The sequence below is a fragment of the Lissotriton helveticus genome, chromosome 2_1, assembly GCF_964261635.1.
Source record: "Lissotriton helveticus chromosome 2_1, aLisHel1.1, whole genome shotgun sequence".
Taxonomy (NCBI): domain Eukaryota; kingdom Metazoa; phylum Chordata; class Amphibia; order Caudata; family Salamandridae; genus Lissotriton; species Lissotriton helveticus.
The window spans coordinates 238,310,859-238,336,347 of record NC_136059.1 but is presented as its reverse complement, the minus strand read 5'-3'; positions in this window follow the sequence as shown (position 1 = coordinate 238,336,347).

Here is a 25,489-nt window from a genome sequence, read left to right as displayed (position 1 = left end):
GTTCTTTTTTCATTTGTCACCCTGAGTGGGATGGTTATGCCTAGAGGTGGGTCCTGTGTTTTCCATACCACTGGAGTCAAGCTATCCTGCCTGAAGAGGGGTGAAACCCCGAAACCGGTCCTAGGATGCTTGTTTCCAGTCCAGAGAGGACCTGGCCTGGCAGTTCAAGCTGGACTGTTCCCATTGAGTACAGGGTCAAGACTGATTTGCATATGTCTGGGTTAAAACTGGGACGGCATGGTGAGAAAAAAAACAATGGCTTTAGGCCCAGATCTCTGTACTGGGGTGAATTTATGACATTGTTCTGCATTCTGTCCATCAATTGTTTTTGCATTTGTCGCGCCGAGTGGGATGGGTATGCCCAGACGTGGGTCCCGTGCTTTCCATGCCACTGGAGTCAAGCTATCCTGGCTGAAGAGGGGTGATACTCCAAAACTGATCCTAGGATGCTTGTTTCCAGTACAGGGAGGATCTGACCAGGCAGTTCCGGCTGGACTGTTTCCATTGGGTGCAGGGTCAAGACTGATTTGCATATGGGTGGGTCCAAACTGGAATGGCATGGTGAGCAAAAAAAAATGGATTTAGGCTCAGATCTCTGTACTGGGGTGAATTTATGACATTGTTCTGCATTCTGTCCATCCATTGTTCTTTTTGCATTTGCATTTGCATTTGCATTGCAATGCGGCGGTTGAAAGTCATACCCATGGTGGGAGACTTTCCGAGTCTCAATATAATGAGGCCCTGTATATTCTTACAAGACAGTACATCATTTTTAACAATCATAAGTAATAAAAAAAATAACTTTTGCTTACAATACACATTAATAATTTACTAATATACACCAAACTTAGGAGAACAGTTAAAAAGAAACAGGAAAAACATTTCATAATCAATCAAGAATTTATAAACTGTAATATTTTATTACTCTATTGCACCTTTAATAACAATATAATTATCATACAAATTAAAAATACTAATTTAATAACTTATTAGGTCATTACGATGGCAATCGGATGAGCGTCCAACCGCCAACATTGTGGGAGTGAGACTGGTCAACAAGTAGTCTACGGTCCCACCCGCCAGATTAGAATGTGACTGCCATGAAACATTCTTTTTCAATTGTGCCTTGTACTGTGGCCCGGAAAAGTGCCGCCACAGAAGCCACAATTAAAAAAGAGATGTTCTTTAACATCCATGCACTGTGCACCAGGCACCTTGTGGTACCTGGTACGAGGTGCATGGATGTTTGGGGGACACCACGTGGGACCCCCCTTGCCACATAGCGGAGGCAGGAGGGGTACGGGGGCCCTGCTAGAGGCCGCCAAAATCCTTTTTCGGCTTCCTGTTCATGGGGTGGATCTGCCATAAACAGACAGTCGGAAAGGGATATCCTAATCCCTACGGTGATGCCTGCGCAGGAACTACCTCCATTGTAGGGATCAGGAATATGACCCCAGTCCCAATGAGATCTTTGATCCCAGTGGAGGCGGAAGTCCTACCACCTCTGTGGTCCAACCAACTGCATTATGCAGTGGTTTGGACCGATGCCCTACCCTAGATGGAGGGTGGAACACCACCGATGGCCTGTCAGTGGCGTACAGCCAGCCATAGTATTGAGGGCCTTAATTTTGTAATATTCTATAACAATAAAGCATAAATGTTTAAAAGTAAAAGTAAATTGTTTAAACAACTTAATTTAAGGTAAAAATGACGCAATATATGCATATAATAACTACACATTTTAAAAATATATATGTAATGTAAATACATTAATCAAAATTTGAAAAATAATGTACAATTTAAAAGAAAAAACTTAATTAATATACATTTTACATTAAATGAAAAAAATGAAAAAAATTAACCATGAAATAGAAATCTAATATCAAATAGTTCAACATTCTTTCCTGGCTATTTCACTATAATCTCAACATCCAAATAATAATAATAATATTACTAATTATTTTAATTTAAAAAATAAATGAAAACACAAATAGTTTTATGCTAAAATATTTAATAAATGCACAATTGCAAGTTATAAAATAAATTGAATTCAAATGTGAATGCATAGAAAACAGCAAAGAAAAATATTTTACAATTTTAAATAAAACTGTAAAAGATATTAACATAATACACCAAGCCATATTTAAATATTTCATTTTTACTTTTAATAAACACAGAATACACATAGAGCAAACAAAACATAAAATCAAATAAATAATAAAACTATTAAACACATTTTACAAATAAAAATTATAAAAGCATAATTTATTACTTAAATTGAAAGAAAATATTACATTTCAAAACGTATCATTAACAAAATAATTCGCTTTAAATTTACACTTTAAATTTAAAAATTCAAAGTTTTAAAAATAGTAAAAATGTAATAAATACATGTAAAACAAAAAAATTATTTACAGGAACTAATTAAAAAAAAAATCTCCAAATCCTTTTCTCCAACAAACCCAAATCCTGCTACTAAAAATTGTATTAAACATGTATTATGTTGTATGCATTGTGTACACCGACAAACCACTGAGAGGCTTCCGACTCCGACAGTGTTTATGCAACCACTGAGATGGTGGTCGGAGAAAAGCAGCAGCTATTGAGCTCTACAGGGAGTTCTGACTGCGTCTGAATTACAATGTGCATTTCTGATGGGCTGACCGTAGTGGTCTGACCGGCTGCCTTGACTCATCGGAAACAAAGGATTTCAGGCGCATGCTCACCCAAATCACCTTCTCCCCGAAAGTCTCTGGCATGAATCCCTTTCTCCACGTTCCTCCTACACCGAACCAGCTGAACCCCCGAAAACACTACGACCCTGTGGGCACCAGAATGCAGTTAAGTTTATAAGGGGCATGTATCCCCATTGACTGGACTGTACACAGATTGCCACACTCAAACAATGGGGTACATGCAGCACAAGGCATATCCCTAGATATGTTATGCATGTGTGTACATATCACATGTTTCCTGTGAGCTTGTAAGCACTTGCAGCAACATATTCGGGGGTATGTGCACCACTGTAGATGAGACCGCCGCAGTAGCAGCAGTTGCATCGTAATATAGCTGGAGGGACTTACCCGGCCTTAGTGGTCGGAATTGGATCTCAGCTGTGGCTTTCAGACAGTCGGTCTGACCGGTATCATAATGAGTCCCCTACTTTCAAATTTGCTTGTAGCAAAGCATGTTTCACCTGTGAAAAGCACAATTTTTTTCACATGGGGGCCTGTGGTTTTTGCTCTCTCCAGAGATGTGAGACTTTCAAATATCTTCTTACTCACTGTGATGCTCTTTCAACGTCCTGCGTTTATCTTTTAAGATCAGGCCTGTTTCCTGTGGGAAGGTGGAGTTAAGTTCTCTGAGCAGGTTGCATGTGGCATATCATAACATGAGTGAGTCAAACTGCTGTCTGACTCAGACTTTTATCTGTGCAGTTAGCGCGAAGGCAGATGAGGTCTAGTCTAAGTTGGAAGTTACCTGATGCAAAGACCTTATGATTTATTTGCTTCATTGGCATACAATTCTCTTCTAGTTTGAGTATTACCCTAAATGAATTATTTCATGCACACATGTATAATGCATGCTTTCCTGTGGTTGCCATTAATAAGATTTACTCTTTGTGCACACGGAGAGATGATGTGCTCTAAATTGTGGAAGATTATTTCCCAGTACAGTCAGTGTGCTAGTTACATTAGTCTGGTTCTAAGTGGACTAATACGTCCACTGCAGGGGCCTGTGTTCGACCTCATGATCACAGACTCAAATCCCGGTGGGTCCACTCAGCCTTTCATCCATCAGTGGTCGATAAAATGAGTACCATTGAGTTGGGTAATAATAAATATCTATAATTTTGGCTATGGGTGAATGTGCGCTTTACAAATACACGTTATGTTATGTCATTATTGTCAGTTAAAGGTGGAGGGCTGGTGTGGCCTTTCTAGATTGAATGGATGTCCCACCAATCACAAACAACTACACCTTCACTTAACACACCCTGCATGTCAGGATGAGCTGAGAAAGAGACTGGGAAGGAAAAAGGACAATTGCAGTTATTGACTACTATTAGGAGCCTTGGGGTTGCACATACTCCTGACTTGTATTGCTAAACTCTCTTAAACTCTCCAGGACTGGTAGCACCAGGTCTTTGACTTTCCCCAGGCTTTGTTAGAGTGGATATGGCTTAGCACAATGAAAGAGGGCCCACTGTGGAGTTTTGTTGTAACTGGAGCTCCTGTGGTACCTTGAAATAATAGACACAGTGGACTCATATTGGTGCACACAGTAACATTGCAAGATGTTGGGGCCTGAGTAGCTGAAGCCTGCAGACACTGAATGGGGTGCACTTTAGAGCACCTCTGAGATGATTCTATGGTGATGAAGTGATCCAAGCCAAGCAGGCCATTCAGACTATTTTGTCATTTAAGTATGATACGACCTGCAGGCAAGTAAATTCTCACATAGAAACATTCCGATTACTGATAAAGACAACAATAAATCTTTAGAGTAGTTGATCCAGATCGTTTTAATTCTTGAGGAGTACCTGAGGAAACCATTTAAATTGTTTTATTCACACTAATGATGTGTGTGTATGTGGGTGTGTGTGTGTGTGTGTGATTTGTGCTTAGTATTTAATTGTGTGTATATTGAAGTACTTTACTTATTGAGTGGTATTGTTCTGTGTTGTTGATTTCCAAATGTCTAGTCAAAAACACCTCCCAAAGTCAGCCTAAGACTGCTCTGCCTTCCTATCCTCAATCAAGCACTAAAACGGGTACTGATACCCAGTGCCTTGGTCCACTGTGCAGAGGCCTCAGGACATCAGAGCTGAATGGCTTCAATTATACAATTTGGACACAGTAAAATCTCAATGCCCTAGGGTCTTTCCTAACCGCATTTCTCAACTCCCCCCTTGCCATATTTCACCAAATGCGAACCTGCATTAGATGCTAATCTGCACGTCATTGACAATCCACAATAGTATATTCAAAATATGTATCTGTCAATACAAACACGGGAGTGGAGACTGCGGGACCCTTTGAAGCTTTGGGAGTTTCCTTTGCCCTTCCCAGCCCCCACAGGTTAACAGGAACTTAAGTGGGACAGCCTGCTCTATATTGCAACTTTGTTTTGCGGTTCCTAAGGGGGTATCCTAATTAGGTGCCGACAGAAAAGGGACTGACAGAAGAGGTGTCGCATTGGTGTGAGTGTGACAACAGGCTACCCTTCTCCCCCCCACCCCGCCACCCCCTGGAGAAACCATGATGTAAGTCTAAGGCATTATTTACACAAGCAGTGATTGAACCCCCAAAAGGTGGTAAATGTATATGTTTAAATTTCTTGGCATGCAGGGGGACTTGGGTTCGCCTGACAGGAAGAGGGCCGCACCTTGAGTGGGCTCTGCCAGCCGGTAGGAAATATCCTATAACATCCGCACATTAAGGGGGCCTCTGCGCCTAGCAAACTACTGCACTGCAGCCCTGAGGCAAACTTGCTACCTGATGATGCCAAAACATCAGAAACTATCCCAGCAGTAATGGAGAAGGCCAGATCGGCCTGACGCAAATGACACGTGAGGCTGCTGGGAGAGACATGCGCAGCCGCGGCCTGCGTGGCCATGAGACAACATAATTTGTGTCTAAAAACAGAGGCGGCTTTGACCGAAGGCCTTGTCAGGCAGCTCTGGGCCGGGCCTCCTCAGTGGTGGCCTAAGACTGGGCTTGGATGGCAGAGATCCCCGGTGGGCCTAGCGTGTGGTGCGCATACCTGCAGTTCCGGGCACTAAGCCGGCCGCTGCACATTTTGTGGATATGGTGGGCAGATCGTGTGGGCAGCAGCTATGGACCTGTCACCGGGCTGTAGACACACGAGATTTGAACTGCACCTGAGGCATGAAGACATGTGCCTGCCCCTTCCCCCCTACACACTGTAAGTGATGATTGCTGTACTCTGCATACTGCGATTCCTTGAGGCTGGAAGCCGGACCAGACTAATTGGCATGGGCGGGCTGCATTGAGGGGTGGAGGAACAGCCCTAATGCTCCACACCTGCTCACTTTGGGAGGAGAATTGCTGCCAGTAGGGGCACCCTTTACGATGAAGTGCACACGCCTTGTAGGTTTGCTCTAGGGCAGGCTGGTCTCTCTTTACCACGCTGCCCTGAGGCGCTGGATGCCAGCACTGCGGGCCTCTACTTGCTTTGGCCAAAGGACTTGTAGCTGCTCCTGCGCCTGGATGTGTGCTATGCTGGCCTGGTGTTGTGACAGGCACTGCCAAAGAGATTTACACTCTGAAGTCCCGGGTGGGACTACTGCGCAGCATTGGCCTTTCGCCATAGAATTGCAGAAGGAGTACAACACTGAAACTGCACCTACTACATGCCTTTCTTCCTACATCATTTGAATACGCGAGGGGACAAGGACCACATTGGGGCAGGACTATGAAGCACAGGACAATGGCAAACCCAATACCAAACAAACTAAACTTGCGTTCGAAGGACGCCTCCAAACCAGACAAGGTGAATCTACCCAGTCCCCAGACGAATTGCCACCACAGATGGAAGCCACGGCACCACAAGAGGAACATATCTGCTCATTAATAATAGACGTAAAGTCCATCTTGAAAACAATTGATTCTAAACTAGACCTGCTTACGGCCCGTCTAGGCCAGGTGAAAAGCAGGGTTGATGCGCATGACAACCGACTTGAACACACAGATACTCGGATATCAGATCTCGAGGATCTCAGAACAGATGAAAAAAAAACTACTGGAGATGGACAAAGTACTGGCACTTATAAAAGCAAAGAACAAAGACCTAGAATCCTGTTCTCAAAGAAACAACTTCAGAATAATGGGAATCCTGGAATCCACAAACATAGCCAAGATGGAAGACTTTGTGGAGCTCCCTGCGGTGTTCATATTGGAGAGAGCACACCGCAAACTTACGGAGTCCCCGGACTGGCCTGTAATTGCCTGGGCTCTGAATCACCGGAATCGGGACAAGATCCTTCGAAAAGTGCGGGGAGGTGCACTACCAAGGCAACACACTCTCCTTCAACCCGGACTTCCCCACGGAGGTGCAATCCATCAGACCTGAATTCCTGCCTGCCAAGCATGTACTCCAGCAACTGGGGATATGGTATGGCCTTCTCTACCTGGCTAAACTGCGGGTATCACTTGATGGCATCACAAAGTTCTTTACAGACCCTGCAGCGGCTCTGAAGTACGCTAAGCAGGTTACAAAAAATAAGCGAGCTTTGTCCAAGCTCAATCGACCGTCTGAAAAGGACCGCACAAGTGACAATGACTAACTCTGCTATAGGGCGTGGACTGCGTCTACCAAATTATTCAATGCGGACACTGAAAAGAGACAGTGGCCCTGCATGAGGGGACAGCAGATATCAAAGCACAAACTATTTACACTGGTTATACATTCTGTTGCAGGGCCAAGTCCCCTGCACTCCTCTCGGCCCCCTGTTTCTCAGACAGGGTAGTTTGCTGGTGTGCCCATGACTCTTGGGGATCTGTCACATTTATGTTGTGTTGTGAGATAAGTGGGGTAAGTTCAGGTGGGTGAGACTGATTTCTCAACCGTATTGGGGGGTTGTAGTGGGTGGCTGGGGAACACACGAGGTACTGTTTTCGTTGCTGCAACATGTTGAAATGGGTGGGGGGGCTGTTTATGGAATGCCATTCACGGGGCAATATGGACCTGGGAAATCTCACCTGGCTCGCATTTCATACTCATATGATAGGAGGATGGCAAGACACAGCAGCTGTTAGCCAGGCAAAGCATTGACGTGCCACTACAGACACTAATATTTCACTCCTACAGCAATGGTTAGCGTAAATTGCTTAAACTGAAACGTCAGGGGCATAAATGATTATTGCAAGCCTGTTAGACCTGACACCCTTGGCGTGGTTTTCCCCCATCTTTTTGCCTCTGTCTACTGTATTTTTGATGCTGTGCTGGATTTCGTTTTTGCTGGTTTAGATGCTTTGGACACTCTGCCACTGCTGATCAGTGCCAGAGTGTAAGTGCTCCCTCTGTAAATTGTCATATTGATTGAATATACCTGATTGGCATATTTGTATCACCATGAAGTCCCGAGTAAAGTGCACTGTGTGTGCCAGGGCTGGTGATGACAGATGCTACTAGTGGGCCTGCAGCGCAGATTGCGCCACCCACATGAGTAGCCCTAAAAAGGTGTCTCAGGCCTGCCAGCGCAGGGCCTGTGTGCAGTCAGTGGACTGCCCTGTCCCCCTAGCCAGTGTCTCCACTGGCTGGGCCTACCCCTTCCCTGTCTGTGCACATCAGTCACCCCTATGGAAGGCTCAGGGTACCCCCCTGGGCAGGGTGCAGTGTAGGGGGCAGGTAGAGCATGTACTAGTGCGGGTCACATGCTCTGGTAGTGGGCAGCAGCCATTTTGTGCGCTCACTGCTGTAAGGCTATCTTGCTCCATAGAATAACATGGGGGAGGCGGGTCCCAATGGATCCCAGCCTATCTTCTCATAGGAACAAGATGGGACATAAGTGAAAGATATCCCTGAACTCAGAATTTAATAACACATCTTTTAGTGAAGGTTGTTTTTAAATCCTGTGTTTGAGAATAGCACTTTTAGAAAGTGGCTGTTCTCTTGTCTAAACCTTTCTGTGTGCCTGGGCCTGTTTGTGGATTGCCTGTCTGGTCTGAGGGTGACAGGGGCTGCAGAGCCCCCGGAGGGAGGGGGTCGGAGTCAACCCGTGGATGAAAGGCAGCATCTGCTGCCAGGGAGGCGGGAGGAGATAGCGCCTGATAGTGAAGGGCTGTGCCTGCCTGACCACCATGCTGGCTCCCCCTCCTGCCGGCCAACTGTCACCTCTGACCCTGATGCTGACAGGAGAAGGAAACCAGAAACACCCAGCGCTCCAGCAACCCCCAGAACTGGTTTAGACCGGGCTCAGGGCCCCCTTGCACAAAAAGACTTCAAAAGACTTCAAAGGACTTCAAAGACTTTTAGGGGTATAAGAGAAGGACCCCTGACTACAGAAGATTAGATTCTAAGATTCTACAATCAAGAAGGTACCTCTGCTGGAAGAAGGACTGCTGGAGAACTAAAGGAAGATTGCCTTACTGTGTGCTCTAAGGGCTGACCTGTTCTGCTGTTGCAACTGAAAGCTGAGGAGGAGAAAGGGACTTTGCTGTGTGCTGTGACCCTGCCTGCTTGAAACTGCTAAGACTTTGCTGTGTGCTGTGTCTACAACTGGAATCTCCAAGGGCCTGAGAAGAGCTGGCCTCCTGTTTTGCAACCCAGGAACATAAAGGTTGCTAAGGACTACAATACTGCTGTGTCCCCCTGAAACTGCTGTGGGCCGAGGAGATCGTGAAACTGCTGTGTGCAGTGTACATCGGGGACTGCTCGACTAAGCCTTGCTGTTGTGCCCCGGATAGCGCGCTGGCTGCTCTCTGCTCTGATTGAGAGCGCCGCACTGATTGCTGTCTGCTTTGCCCCGAGCTCGGCGTGTTCATCGACACCTGCTCGTGGGGGCCGAGGAGTTCTGAAGCTCCCCCAGCGCAGCGCGGGTTAATTCCGCTTGCCCGCATCATCACCGCCGCGGGCCCGGGCCCTGAAATTGACCTCGAGGGTCTGATTGCCTCCACGAAGGGGCCGCGCTGTGATTGGCTGTGGTCGGAGGGCTCGGCAAAAGTGCCGCGCCCGGATTGGCCGATTCCCCCAGAGCTGCGGTAGCGTCATCGGCGAGGCCGCGCTGCATTGGTTGGCGGCCTCGCGTGCAGAGGGGCTCGTCACAGGAGCCGCGACAGGATTGGCTCCCGTCACCGAGATCGTCGACGGGCCAAGTGATCACCGCCGGGCGCGGGGAAGACTGACCCGACCTCGCCGAGGGATCCAGAGGAGTGCTCGAGCCCCCAGCCTGCCGTCTCTGCTCCCCGCCACTCCCCGAAGGATTGAGAGCGGGCGGAGAGCCTGCTGAGACCGGCCGGGCCCGAGCGCGAGTGAGCGCCGGCCAGCGGAGTGCACCTGAGGCAGGAGAAGTGCCGTGGGAGGGAAAAGGAGTCCTCCCAGCCCTCGGGTGAGACGCGCTTGTAGCGCTTAGGATTCCCAGCGGTAGGGGCTGATTCCTGTGGCACATTTTTGCATTAACATTGTTTTCCTTGCTCGTTTTTAGAGCTTAGACCAACAAAGTAAATATCCCTCGTTTTTGGGTATTGAAGAGATAAGGGACTTGAGACTATCTTTTTATTAAGAACTTCCTATTTACAAGGGCATCCATTAAGATTAAGTGCAACCTTTACCTGAAGAAGTGATTATCGTGTATTACTGCTTTTTACTGCCTGCAACTAGATAAAGTTATATTTTTATAAAATATACTTACCTGTGTGGTCTCAGTTTGTGGTGGATTGGGGATTATTGTGGTGTTAAGTGCAATTATTATACACATTGCCTTGGGGATAAGCCTGCCTGCTCGCGCCAAGCTACCTAGAGGGAGAGCGGAGGTTGTCTACTGTGTGTATTCCTTCACCCTGACTAGAAGCAAGGGTCCCTACTTGGTCTAAGGTACTTACCTCTGCCAACTAGAGACCCCCAGATCTAACAAAGCCCCATCTTGTACACTCATACTTAATGTACCACAATATAGATATCTATCTTTTGCAGGAAATGCACCTGACTAAGAACACACTGACTAGACTGCAGGGCCAATAGTGGGGTGAAACACACTCTACTACATGCTCGAGCTATGGTTGTGGGCTTTCGATTCTAATGAGAAGTGGGTTGCCATGACACACCACTGGGTCCTATACAGATGAAGATGGCAGATAATCCATCGTCACTGGCACACTGTACAAGTGACCTATGACAGTGGTGGCTGTGTACGGCCCAAAATAGATGACCCGGAGTTCTTTATGAATGTTTCAAGACGGGTATCCAACAAGGAATCAGGAATGATACTTTGGGTCGGAGATTTCAAGGTAGCGCTTGATGAGACCATAGACGCTCTGGGATGTGTGAACATCATTTGCACTTGGCTGGAGCGCTGGCTACACTAATGACAGACAATCAACTCACAGATGCATGGCGGCATTTAAATCCTACCACGTATGAGGGCACATGCTTCTCCTACTATCATAACACATGGTCACGGCTAGACAAAGAGCGCCCTGGCCTATACAACTAGCTCGGTACACCTCTCGTATACACTATCTGATCACGCCCCAGTACTCCTGGTGATGCAGATTCCTCGGACTGTACCCGAGCCTTTACTGGGTGACTCCCTTCGGGCGTGCTGCGGGACTCAGCATTCGGAGAAGAGATCTGTTCTGCAAATACGAAATACTTAACACACAACGTCAGAACGGTTGAATCGCCTTCCACGTTATGGGAGGCGTTCAAAGTTGTGATTCGTGGGGCCTATATGGCAAAGCATGCTGGGGTGGTGCAAGCGCTGAGTGGCATGCAGGGCAAATTAGAGGCAGAGATTCGGACACTAGAGGGAGATTATTACAGGGCCCCCGACCCTGCCATACTAATGAAAATCAGAGAGGAACTTTCCTCCTTTATAGAGGAAGCAGAGCCGGAAGCTCTCTACCTTGGCAAGGAGGCACGGGTGCATCAATATGGCGAGGGGGACTGCCTAAGCAAGATGCTGGCTGGTCTGCTCCTTAAGCTGCACGCCACTACGTATGTGTCGGAATTAAGAGATGCTGAGGCCCAGTTAATTACATCACCTTCGCTACTTCCTGAAGCCGCGGCATTCCCAAATATGTATACAAAATTATGGTGAACCTTGTGATGGATATCAAAAGGTGGCTACAAGATACGCTAGTGTTTCAGGGAACGCCGCGCTGCTTTAACCGAACGCTGCGGGTTTCACAATTGTGTATTTAAATCTAGGGTGAACATCTGTCGCAAGGGGCAAAACATAAATGAAGTGCCGACTGCTAGGCTACTTGGACACTCTTAACTGTGCTTTACTATTCACCAGATACAGGGCATGTGGGGGTCATAGTTGATTGTAATCTGTACAAATACAGTATAAACTGCCAAACTAAAAAACATTCTATGCTTGGGGCAATATGTAAATGAAATGCCGGCAGATTGGTTATTCGGCCATAATAACTGGGTTCACATGTGGGAGGTAATATTTGAATATAGTTTGCTTTAATATAGTGCAGCTAAAAGATACACCTTGTGTGATAAACAAATACTACTGTTTACTGGAGACCGTTTAACCGATATTGTTGGTCTCTCCAATATTAGAATTGCGACAACTTTACACAGACACTGTCAGGGAAAGGAAGAGATTGAACTTCCTGGACTATTTGTGGTTCAAACTCCCAACACCGGAAGCGTGGAAACTTATTTGGGGAAGAATATACCAAATAAAAGGTATGCATGAAAGAATACAAAAATACACAAAAAACAAACAAAGAAACTAAAGGATCCCACTAATTTAAGGGACCTAAAAATAAAAATAATAAAATATATTCTCTTTTTCTGAATAGACCAATATAAGAATATCCAAGTGGGCAGGACTAAAAGGAAACTATTTGTGAAAAGGAAGGACTTAACCCCACGTTACCGGAAAAAGACCGTTGTGGTAAGAATCTGTACCTTTACATCGTATTGTCAGCATTGCACGTACACATGCGAATAGGACTTGGATAAATTAAGGAAGCACTGAAAGGTATATGCAAGACGAGTCAGTATACTAGCGGAAAAAGAGCTGTGTGATAAGAATGTGCACCAAATCACTGGATTGTCCATATATATGTAAATAGGATTTGGATACCATAATATGTAACATGAGTGATCCCTAGATAACTATAAGAATACGCAAACAGGAAATACTCCCCCTATTTTGAAGAAATAGTACCAGCTGGTAACTATTCAATAAACTAGCTTCCAAGTCTACATCTGTTTCTCTCTTAAATTCTACTGATATTTTTTGTTTGCCTTTGCCTAACCCCCTTTCCTCTCTTTCTTCCCCTCATTTGGAAAAATCCTAAAAAATCCTAAAATGCCCAAAATATATATAAATATAAAAATAAATCTAAATTGGGGCACTGCCTATCTATTGATGACTAATGAGGAATCTGTACTCTAAAGGACAGGAATAGGATGGGAAACTACAATATGTATGAAATTTATTGAAAACATATATTGAAAATATACTATGAAACTGCGAAATGACCCTGAGCAGATAGGGAACAATGTATTGTCAATGACATTGTAATATACGAATTGAAACCTGTCTGATGCTTGTTTGTTTCAAAATGTGTCAATTTGAAGCCCAATAAGATCCTTTTGTGGTTTTTGTAATCAATCGCCAATCCTCCATCTCTCTTTATGGTTCTCCACATAACTTTCTCCGTCCCCCTTCCGTGGCGATACATTTTAGATAGGTGGTTTGTGGTTAACCACAAGGTGTTTGATTTGGACTACATCCGCAAAATGTAACTTGCTGCTGTGTTTTTTAGCAGTTTTTTAGCAGTCTTTCCCAATATCTGGATATTATGATTTCCTTTTGAAAAGGTAACAATCCAATCATATGTTTTTCCCCTTTTAAAATGAATTGTGAAATGGGAAATATGTATAAGGTCTATGACACATGAAACTGATGTTGGCTTTCTTTTATTCGCTTTCAGCCCTGAAGAAACTCCCTGGAAGGGAGTGAAACGCGTTGGCTGACCTTGTTGTATAATAATTGGTGATCTGTATTTTAAGAATGGACAAAAATAAATAAAGAACTTTTCTACATATTTGAACGAAAATGCTTTTGGACTTCTATTTGGTGCGCCCCCATAAACTTTGAACAAAACATCCTGAAGTAATTTCAACTTTTTATGCCCAACTATACACAGCCAGCTTGAATAAGGAACCTTTTTCGACATCATTCAGCTACGATGGCTTGATCAAGGACACAGAGAATATTTAGACTCACTGATTACACCGGAGGAGATAGCGCAGGGTATTGCCAGCATGCCGACAGACAAAGCCCCGGGATTAGACAGGCTCACACCTGCTTTTTACAAGGAATATGCCCTCATTTTGATTCCACATCTCATTGAAATGTATCATGAGTCACTAACTATTGAGAAACTCCCTTCCTCGCTTTGAGCGACAGTAATAGTGACAGTTTTTAAGCCGGATAGGCCAGCGGAGCTTTGCGACTTCTATTGTTGCTTTCCCTAATTAATGTCGATAACAAAATCTCCGCGAAAGTTTTGGCAAATCGCCTGCTTCCCCTACTACCATTGATCGTACAATCAGACTAATTGGGCTTTGTCCGTGGAAGTGTGGCTTCCCACAATCTTCGAACTATTTTTGCAATTATACACCATATAAACCCAGAACACCCAGCGGTGGCTGCCCTACTGGATGCCACTAAAGCCTTCGAACCACTGGAGTTGCATTTCCTCTTCCCCCTGCTACAGAGGCTAGGTCTAAGTTGTGAATTTATTCTGAAGATTCAGCTCTTATACACTCTCCTTACAGCATGCCTTCAGTTAAATTATAGTATTTCTGAGCCAACAACTATTACCTGTGGCACACGACAGGGATGTCCCCTCTGGCGGATTCTTTTTGCGATAGCGAAGGAGCCACTAGCAGTGAGGCTACGCCAGCACCATGTGGAATAGGGCATTGGATTCACCGCCCATGGTTTAATTGTCTCCATGTACGCTGATGAAGTGGCACTATGTGTCAAGAACCCAGACATAAACCTTGAACCTGTAATTCGCAAGGTGACACAGTATGGCGGACACTCTGGGATCCAGATTAACTGGTCCAAGTTGACTCTCTTCCCGTCGAAGGACTCAGCCATGCCCAGCTGAAGTGGGCGTCTGAACCAGTTAAGTATCTTGGCATATGGTTGAGCAGGGATCTGGACGAATTGTGGTAAGCAAATTATGGGCGCACCATGGAGTGATTGGAGGCCCATATCCCCCTCTGTATCAAACTGCCCCTTTCGCCCACAGGCCTCATAGCCATCTCGAAAATAGTGGTACTTCCTAAATTCTTGGACATGTTTGTAAATATTGTGCATTTCTTCAAACGATTGAGGTCAAACCTTATCACACTTATATGGGCAGTCTGACAACTTAGGAATCAGTGAGTGGGTATGTAGTAACTGGTATTGGTGTGTCAATGGTTTCAAATATGGTACTCTGTATTTTACAGTGAGTGATCAAAGGTTATACTAGTGTGTGATGAGGTGTATCAGATTGTCACGTGGATGATGTCAACAGTAATGTCATCAGCGATGTCATTTGAGATGTCATCAGTCATGTCATCAGTGATGTCACTGACCATGTCATGAATGATGTAATATGTGACATCATCAGCAGTGCATTGTGGGTGCGCGAGTTATAGTTAGCAGAACTAACTATAACGGAGGAATTTCCATGGTTTTGTACGAGTGAAATGTTCAGCTAACTATAACACCCCTGAAACCTATGTTTTTTTCAGTGAATTTCAAAGGTTTTTTAAATGATAATTTCTAACTATTACGTGCCTGAAACCTATGGTTTTTTCCAGTGAATTTCAATGGTTTTTTAAATGCTAATTTCTAACTATAACGTGCTTGAAACCTATGGTTTTTTAAGTGAATTTCTAATGTTTTTTAAATGCTAGTTTCTAACTATGCCTACAGAAGTAGGTCAGGGAAGAAAGAAGAAAAAAGGTACAGAAAGAAGCAAAAGAAATGCAGTAAGAAGCAACAGAAGTACACAAAGACAAAGGAAAGTGCAGGAAGAAGCAAGAAATGTGCAGAAAAAACCAACAGAGGAGCAGAAAGAGGCCTTGTTGCAAAATCATCCTGTGCCCACAACTTTTTCAGACGGGTACTGCTGGTAACTGACTGTGACTAACCAGGCCTAGAGCCTGTGCTATACTAAAAGACACTTAGAATACAGTGAAATCACCTACATACACTAGGGAACACTATGTGTTGGGGTACCCCTGTGATTAGCCAACTAGCCCTCCAGGTGCTTCTACTAAGCGACACTGCGCTGCAGAGAGGTTGTCCAGGCCATACTCCTTTTTACACCACTCTGCAATGCAGCTCTGTGGCGCTTACTGGAGGTACCTGGTTGGCTAGTCAGGGACTGTCAGGATTCAAGGGGAGTTAATCTCCCAACTTAAAACGGACACAGGGGGCGTGTGCACACATGCCACCTCAGGCCCTGCCCCCTCCCTTCAGCACTGTGCAAACACGCCCCCCTCACAACCAATGCACAGCCCCGAGGGGTGGTGGTCCCCGGGGCTCCGGGGTCCCCCAAAATAGAATATTAGTGCCCCAGGGAGGTGGCAGTCCCCGGGGCGTGTCGGGGGCCTCAAGCCCCCTCCACACAGGTGTATGTATGTATTTTTGGGAAAAAGCCCCGTGGGGTGGTGGTCCCCGAGGCAGCGGGGGCAATGTGGCCCCGTAAAATAATTATTGAAAGCTTCGGGGTGGCAGTCCCTGGGGCCCACAGATTAAAAAGAAGCCCTGGGGGGTGGCAGTCCACAGGGCTGTGGTGGGGCTGTGTGTCCCCTGCAAATATTTATATAAAGTCCCAGGGGTGGCGGTCCCCAAGGCTGTGGGGGTCCCCTTTGGCCCCCGCAAATATTTTTGGGCATGCCCCCGGGGCTTGGCCCACCCGGGGCTAATTATTAACGAAGCACAGGAGCCCGTGCTTTGTTGTTTATTTTTCACGGCCGGATCCGCAGATCCTCTGTGCATCTTGCCGATTTTTTATTTAAAAAATGCTTTTTTGGCCCTGGGGGTACTTTTTTGGCCCTAGGGGTACTTGTGTGCAGGCCTAGGGGGTCAGGGTGTTTCTACCCTGCCCCCTTTTCTTGTTTTGCGCGTTTGTTTTACTGTTTTCTTGTGCCTTGGTTCTACCGAGGCACAAGATGGCTGCCAACACTTCCTGGTTTGAAGTGTTGACAGCCAATAAGAATGCAGCTCGTGATCGGCAGGGTGCACGGATCCTCTGTGCCTCTATATATCGATATTTTTATTTTTTCAGCAACTACTTAATGGATTTACACCATTTAAAGAGTGCTTTCTGAACCAAGCACTACCTTTCTGCCAAATTTGGTGTAATTCCGTTCAGCAGTTCGAGCTGTAGCCATGTCTAAAGTTTCCTATGGGAAATTGATTTTTTCACCTCTTTTTCTTTATTTTTCTCAGGAACTACTAAACAGATTTACACCATTGAACAAAAAGAGTTCTTTCTGAAACAAGGGCTACCTTTGTGCCAAATTTGGTGCAATTCCGTTCAGCAGTTCAGTCTGTACCAGTGTCTAAAATTTCCTATGGGAATTAACATAGAGAAAACACGGTTTGAGACACCCCTTTTTTCTCGACCCCCTATACGAATCACCCCGAAACTTTCAAAATAGGAGCTGACCAGAGCGCCCCACTAGTTTTGAAAATTTTGCGAAGAATTGTCAACCGGCGCCTAAGTTATTGGGAAAAGAAAAAATGCCTTTTGAATAGAAAGAAGGTCCTAACTATAACTACCTACTGGCGACCACCAGTTGGCATTATATGTATTTATTATATATATATATATATATATATATATATATATATATATATATATATATATATATATATATATATTCACAGAAAAAACCATAGGTTATAGACCATATATAGTTAGGAATTAGCATTTACAAAACCTTGAAAATTCACTGAAAAAACCATAGGTTATAGACCATATATAGTTAGGAATTAGCATTTAAGAAACCTTTTTTTTACTCACACAAAACCATTGAAATTCTATATATAGTTAGTTGTACTAACTATATATCGCGCACCCGCAATCCACTGCTGATCATGTCACATATTACATCATTCATGACATGGTCAGTGACATCACTGATGACATCACTGATGACATCTCAAATGACATCACTGATGACATCACTGATGACATCTCAAATGACATCACTGATGACATCACTGATGACAACATCCAGTGACTGTATGTTTCTGTAAAGTTAAAATATGTCTTACATATTGAAGAATGAGTGGATTTATAAGTGTCTGGATGAAGGATTTATTAGGTGCATGACTGACTGTATGAGTGACTGATTAAATGTGTCTCACTGAGTGCATGGGTTAGTGACTAAACTGTCTTAATTTGTGCATCATTATGTCTGTTGTTCTGTAAACTGCTGCATGTGTTGATCAGTAGCTATATGAGTAACTATATGGGTTATTGGTTGATTACCTAAGTATTTGTATGGGAGACTGAGTGTGTGTGTGGGTGGCTGGGAGGTGCATAACTCTGTGCACAGATGTGTGAGTAGTTGATTCACTAGATGTATGGGTTCAAAAGTGCATGTGGAAACAGCTGTATGGGCGGTTGACTGTGTGCATGAGTGTATTGGTGAGTGAATGGATATCTAAGTGCTACATGTCAAAGTAAGTACATATGTAAAACACAGTACATGAAATGAAATGAAATGAAATGAAAGCAAGATTTATATAGCGCATGGCTGCCCGGGAGCGTCCCAGCGCTGAGATTGCATAAACCGCTGAGGGGAGGAGAGGGGGGGGGGTCAAAGGGAAAAGAAGGAAAGAGAAGTTTTATTGTGGGAAGAGGTGCGTTTTGAGTAATTTTCGGAACTTTATGTAGTTGGGTTCGGCTCGAAGCTGCATTGGTAGGGCGTTCCAAAGGGTAGCAGCTGTGACCGAGAAACGGCGTCCTCCAGTGCGGGCTTTCTTTGCTCTGTGGACCGTAGCCAGGTTCCTTTGAGAGGAGCGGAGGGGCCTATTGGGTTTGTATGGGTAGATCATGGTCTTCAGCATCGGTGGCCCTAGGTTTTGCAGGGCCCTATGGGTGGTGCATAGGGCCTTGAATATGACTCTTTCTCGGATCGGCAGCCAATGGAGTGCCTTTAGAGCTGGTTTAGCAGAAGATCTCCGTGGTGTTCCTGTCAGCATCCGAGCAGCGGCATTCTGTGTTCTTTGGAGAACATTAAGGGTGGCTTCTGGGGCTGCCAGGAAGAGGGCGTTACTATAGTCTAACCTCGATAGTATTAGTCCCTGTATAAGCAGTTTTTGAGATTGTGCAGGGAGTAGAGGGAGAATCTTCCTGGCTGAGCGGAGTAGGCCGACACAAGTGCCGGCAGTTTTTTTGGCCTGTGTTTTCATAGATAGATCCTGTTCTAGCCAGAAGCCTAAACTCTTGAGTTCCGTCTTGGGCTGAGGAAGGGGACCTAGGCATGAGGGCCACATGGCGGACGGTAGAGGTGACAATTGGTGACCCAGCAGCATGAGCTCGGTCTTGGAGCCATTGAGTTTCAACCTTGATTTGGACATCCACTCATAGATTCCCTCAAGGCAATCATGAAGGTTATTTATCTTTTCACCTTCAAGGGAAAAGGACACAACCATTTGGGTGTCGTCAGCATATGTTACGGCTTTTATCCCAAAGGGAATTACCACATCCTCCAGGGGGGCCATGTAAGTGTTAAATAGTGTGGGGCTCAATGAAGAGCCCTGTGGAACCCCACACTGGAGGTGGAATGGATCTGATCGTATATTCCCTTCACAGACCTGGAAGGTTCTGTCCTTCAGGAAAGATGAAAGCCAGCTGAGTGCCTTGTCTCTCACTCCCAGGTTGAGTAGTCGCTGGATCAAGATCTTGTGGTCCACTGTGTCAAATGCAGCGCTTAGATCCAGGAGGATCAGTAAAACCGATCCCCCTGAATCCAAGATGCATCTGGCTTCCTCGACTACCTTTACTAGGGCGGTCTCTGTCCCCTGTCCGGGGCGAAAACCTGTTTGTGATGGGCGTAAGAGGTTGTTACTTTCAAGAAAGTTAGACAGTTGCTGGTTGACCAGTTTCTCTGCAATCATACTCATACCTGGTAAGAGAGAGATTGGGCGCAGGTTAGAAAAGTCTGAGGGATCCTGGCCTGACTTTTTTTTAAGGGCTTTGACAATCGCATGTTTCCAGTTTGGGGGGACTACTCCTTGAGTGAAAGAGGCATTGATAAGATTTATTGCTAGGTGTGAAATGATAGGACCAATTTGTTTGAGGATACGGATGGGGACAGGATCGGTGGGTGAGCCACTTTTCATACCTGAAAGAGTTTTCAGGAAGTCTTCGTTGGACAGTTGGTGAAAGCTATCTAAAGTTGGGCCAGTTGTGGAGGGTACCCGTTCCTCAAGGAGTTCATTGTTCATTATGGGTGGGAGGGTTTGTAAAATATTGGTGATTTTGTTCTGAAAAAAGGAAGCTATTTGGTTGCATCTGGAAATTGTGGGTTGCTCAGTGGAGGGTGGGTTAGGGGTTTTGAGTAACTCTTTAAAGATTTTATAAGTCTCTCTGGATGAATTGGATGCATTTTTTATTTTTTCATTGAAGAAGGATGCTTGTGCTGATTTTCGTGCTAATTTGTAGGTTCTCATTGCTTTTTTATATTCATCTTTGATGATGGGGTCCCAGTTTTTTCTCCAGTTCCGCTCTTTGATCTTACAGATTTTTCTACAGTTCTTCAATTCTTGGGAGTACCATGGGGATTTGAAGGTAGTGCTTTTTTTCGTTATGTTTTTTTTGGGGGCAACTATATCAAGAGTAGATGTGAGCTATTTAGTGAAATTTTCGTCTGCTTTTATGGGGTCAGGAAGAGCAGAGGGGGCAGAGCTTATCAATTCTTGGGTCCAACGCTCAAATGAGAGTTTGGACCAGATTCTGTCATGTTCTCTTGATGATGACGTTTGGGTGATGTTAGGGTCAATTTGCCATGTGAAAGGGATGAGGAAGTGATCCGACCATGGTAATGGGAGAGTTGGTCGTGTTTCTATTTTCGACAGGTTGGAGAAAATAGGGTCTAAAAGATGACCCTTGGTGTGGGTTACCTCCAAATTTAAGAGGTGTAAGTCCAGTGCTTTTAATTCAGAGATGAGGTCCCTTACGGTGCTGTCTGATCTGTCCTCAAAATGGAGGTTCAAGTCTCCCAGCAGGATAAAATTAGAGGTTGAGGTGCAGGAGGAGATCGTGGAGTCAAGAAGTGAGCCGGCAAAATTTCCTAGGTTGCCAGGAGGTCGGTATACGAGGGTACCCGAGAGGGATTTGTTGGGATTGATTTGGAGGGAAAAGAAGGCGCTTTCGCAGTCATCGATTCCTCCTTCTTGTATCCTGCATGTGAAGGAGTTACGGTAAGCAATCGCTATACCGCCTCCTTTTCCCTTAGGTCTGTTGAGATGTTGTATCAGGTAGCCATTAGGTAGCATATTAACCATGTCAGCCTCTGAATGAGATGTAAACCAGGTTTCCGTAAGGAAAAGTATGTCCAAATTGATATCTTGGATTAAGATTTTAATTTCTAGAGAGTGTTTACAAGCGGATCTACAATTGAGAAGAGCAAGGCTAACAAGGTAGGGTGAGTGGCAGGTGGATTTCTGTGGGGATTGGCCCGGCGGCGGGGGTGAAGGGGTAGAGGTAGGTGCGGCTGTGTCGAATTGTAGGAGGAAGTCCCGGGAATGGATAATTCGATGATTATGGAAATTGGGCATAGTGGATGGCCCTGTGCCCGGCCTGGCCCGGACGGGCCCAGACGGGCTTGCCTCTGGCGCGCCTCCGGCGCGCCAACGGCGCGCCCGCTGCGCCCGCCCGCTGCGCGGACGAGATGAGGGCTTCATTTTGTAGTGGTTGGGGCCAAGTCGCCCAGCCACTAGAGCGCTGTCCAATCCCCCTTCAAAGATGGCGCCCGTGGGGTCTGCGCCTCGAGGGGTGTAGCTATAGGAGACCGGGAGCCCTGAGAAGCTTCAAGTCATGCAATTGTTCTGCATGAGGAAGCGGCTCACTACGGTCAGAGGTGAAATTGATTTCTACAGCAATTTTACACAGAATTAACAGTGACACAATAAGACAAGTGAAAGTGTTTTAAAAAGCGCGAAGCGCTATTAAAAACGGCGCTTGTCAGGTTCGAGTTGCAATTTTTGTAGTCGTGGGTTTGGCCTCCCGGCTTTCCGCCTCAGGAGAGATGCAATCAGGTAATGGAGAGATGCCGATTGGGAGCTCTTTTGTAGTGGTTGGGGCCAAGTCGCCCAGCCACTAGAGCGCTGTCCAATCCCCCTTCAAAGATGGCGCCCGTGGGGTCTGCGCCTCGAGGGGTGTAGCTATAGGAGACCGGGAGCCCTGAGAAGCTTCAAGTCATGCAATTGTTCTGCATGAGGAAGCGGCTCACTACGGTCAGAGGTGAAATTGATTTCTACAGCAATTTTACACAGAATTAACAGTGACACAATAAGACAAGTCAAAGTTTTTTAAAAAGCGCGAAGCGCTATTAAAAACGGCGCTTGTCAGGTTCGAGTTGCAATTTTTGTAGTCGTGGGTTTGGCCTCCCGGCTTTCCGCCTCAGGAGAGAAGCAATCAGGTAATGTGAGAGTTGACATATATAAATAACTATGCATAAGAGCCAGTGGATGTGTGAGTGGCTGTATGGATCATTGTGAACTTGTATCAGGGATTGTATAAGAGAGTAAATATGTGTTAGTATATGTTTGAATAAGTAAGGTGTGTATAACTGTATAGTTGAGGAAATGGATGTGAGATTGATTCTTTGCATGACTGACTAGGTGTGTGAGTAACTCCATGGATGAGTGACAGTCTGTGAGTGTCTGTTTACACTGAGTGTATCTAAGTTTTTATTAGAGTCTGAAGAGATTCATCATATTATCACATGAATAATGTCATCAGTGATGTCATCAGTGATGTCTTTTGAGATGTGATCAGTGATGCCATCAGTGATGTCATCGGTGATGTCATTTGAGATGTCATCAATGATGTCATCAGTGTTGTCATCAGTGATATCATCAATGATGTCATTTGAGATGTCATCAGTGATGTCATTTGAGATGTCATCAGTGATGTCATCAGTGATGTCATTTGAGATGTCATCAGTGATGTCATCAGTGATGTCACTGACCATGTCATGAATGATGTAATATGTGACATGATCAGCAGTGGATTGCGGGTGCGTGATATATAGTTAGTACAACTAACTATATATGGAATTTCAATGGTTTTGTGTGAGTAAAAAAAAAGGTTTCTTAAATGCTAATTCCTAACTATATATGGTCTATAACCTATGGTTTTTTCAGTGAATTTTCAAGGTTTTGTAAATGCTAATTCCTAACTATATATGGTCTATAACCTATGGTTTTTTCTGTGAATTTCAATGGTTTTTTAATAGCAAATATCAAAAGCTTTAAAATGTATTCTTCTTTAAATCAAAAAATATATTTTATATGTTTATTAATAAAAAAAATTATGTATTTTTTTTATTATTTTTTTTGTTTCGCTCCCGGTCCGCGAACCGGGTCGCTTCCCGTTAGCTCAAAATGGTGCCGCGACCCGGTACGCGAACCGGTAAACGTTCCGTTTGCGCAACTGCCGCGTTAGAAAACAACATCGTGACGCGTCGCGTCAGCGTGACGTATCGCGTTGTCGCGTGAAACGTCATATGACGCGCCGCGTTAGCGTACCCGGAAGTGAACAGGTACGCGAACGAGGCGCGAATCGCTGCTTCCCGGAAGCGATCCGGGACGCGGCCCAAAGCGCGTAACGTAAACACAACAGGTCATGTGACTTGTTAATAACACTTTTCATTGGTTCATTTCACTTTTGGTTTCATAATGATGTAAGACTAGGTCATGTGACCTAAAAGTAACACTTTTCATTGGTTTAGAACTATTGTTTTTCCCAAATGATGAAAACCCCTCCTTCTTTCCTCACTCTGACTTTCATCTTTGTGAGAGGAAGACCTCTTGTGATCACTGAGCAATGGCTTCAATAGTAGCTTCAGCTGGTGCTTCCCCACCACCTCCACCACCTCCAAGGAAGAGAGGACCACCTGCTGAAGTTATCATTCAGCAAGAGGAGGAAGAAGAGGAAGAAGAGGAAGAGCAGGAAGAGAGGCAGTTTTTGCGTGAGGAGCCCAGGAGGTCTCATGTCAAAGAAAATTATATTTGGCAATTTTTTAAATATCCCCGGGGCCAAAAAAAAGTCAATGCCCGGTACGTAACTTGCCTTATATGTAAAGAAAGTCTGTCCAGAGGGACAGATAAAAAATATAGTTACGGGAATTATATAATGCATTGCCATATGCAGAGGTGGCACCCTATCAACTACAGTGCTGCGCAGTTACGTGACCAGCAAGATAATCCCCCTTCTATGGCCAGAAGATCAGTTGTACAGGAAGTGACGGGACCAGAGGCGAGGGAGATGGTCCCAAATATACAGATGAGGTTCGGGGAAGTGAAACAAGTGTGCGTGCGTTGTAACCAATTCATTTGCTACAGAGAAAGTAGCATCACTCTGATCAACAGAGCTATCGACAATCATGATTGTCCGAAACGCCCCAGAGAATAAATTCTTTTTTTTTTGTTGCTCCTGTTGAGCCCTTTATAATGAATCGTTTTCGTTTCCCCCACCCAAAAAAAACCCCAAAAAAATATAAAACCGTTCAAAAAATACAAAAAAAGTAAAAAAATGTTCAGAAAAATAATAAAAAATATATAAAACAACAAAAACAATAAAAAAAAAGTTCTTATCAGAACTACCTCCCCTTTATAAAAAAATTGGTAGAATATTTAGCACTCTGCCAACCTCTATTTCTTTTGGTTCGCTTCCCGGTTCGCTCGCCGGTACGCGAACCGGGAGCGAACCCAAAAAAATTTTTAAAAAAAAGAGAAGAGTAAGTATAAGGGAAGGAAACAGAGAGTAATGTTAAAAGAAAGACAGCTATAGGGACTAAACCAAAGATACTGTTTAATAGATCTATTTACCGAAGAAAAGATGGAAGAGGGTATAATTGAGAAAAACAAAATAGATAAGGAAGTGAAAGAAAAAAAGGAGAGTAGAGAATGTGACTGAATGATTAAATTAAGATTAAAACATTGGAATAACAGAGAGAAAAAACACAATGCAGAAAAGAAGAAGTAACAGAAAAGGAATGATTGAAACAGCAAAGAAATGTAAATAACATAGGGGCATATTATCAACAAAGGCGATAAAAGTTTTGCTGCTTTTATCGGCAGAAATCTGACGCTAAAGACGCTTTTGCAGCAGTTTTCTGCCGATAATGACTGCTTTTATCGGCAGAAAACTGGTGCTAAAACCGCTTTTGCGGAAGAAAACGGCCGCTAAAGCTACTTTTGCGGCAGTTTTCTGCTGATAAAAGCAGCAATAATTTTATTGCCTGTGTTGATAATATGCCCCTTAGTGTGCTTGAACTACAGAGAGAAAGCATAATGAACAAGTAGTGAAAGAGTGATCAGTCAGAGACAGTGAGAGTAATAGAGACGGAGTGAGTGAACAAGAGTGAGGAAGTATGAGAAGAGAGGGACTGAGAAAAATAGTGGAAGGAGTAGAGTAAGTAAGTAATAGAGAAAGGAATGAGGAAAGTAGCAAAGGCAGGAAAGTGAGGGTTAAAGAAATGAAGTAGTGAAACTAATAGAAGTTAAATGTGATAGAAATGT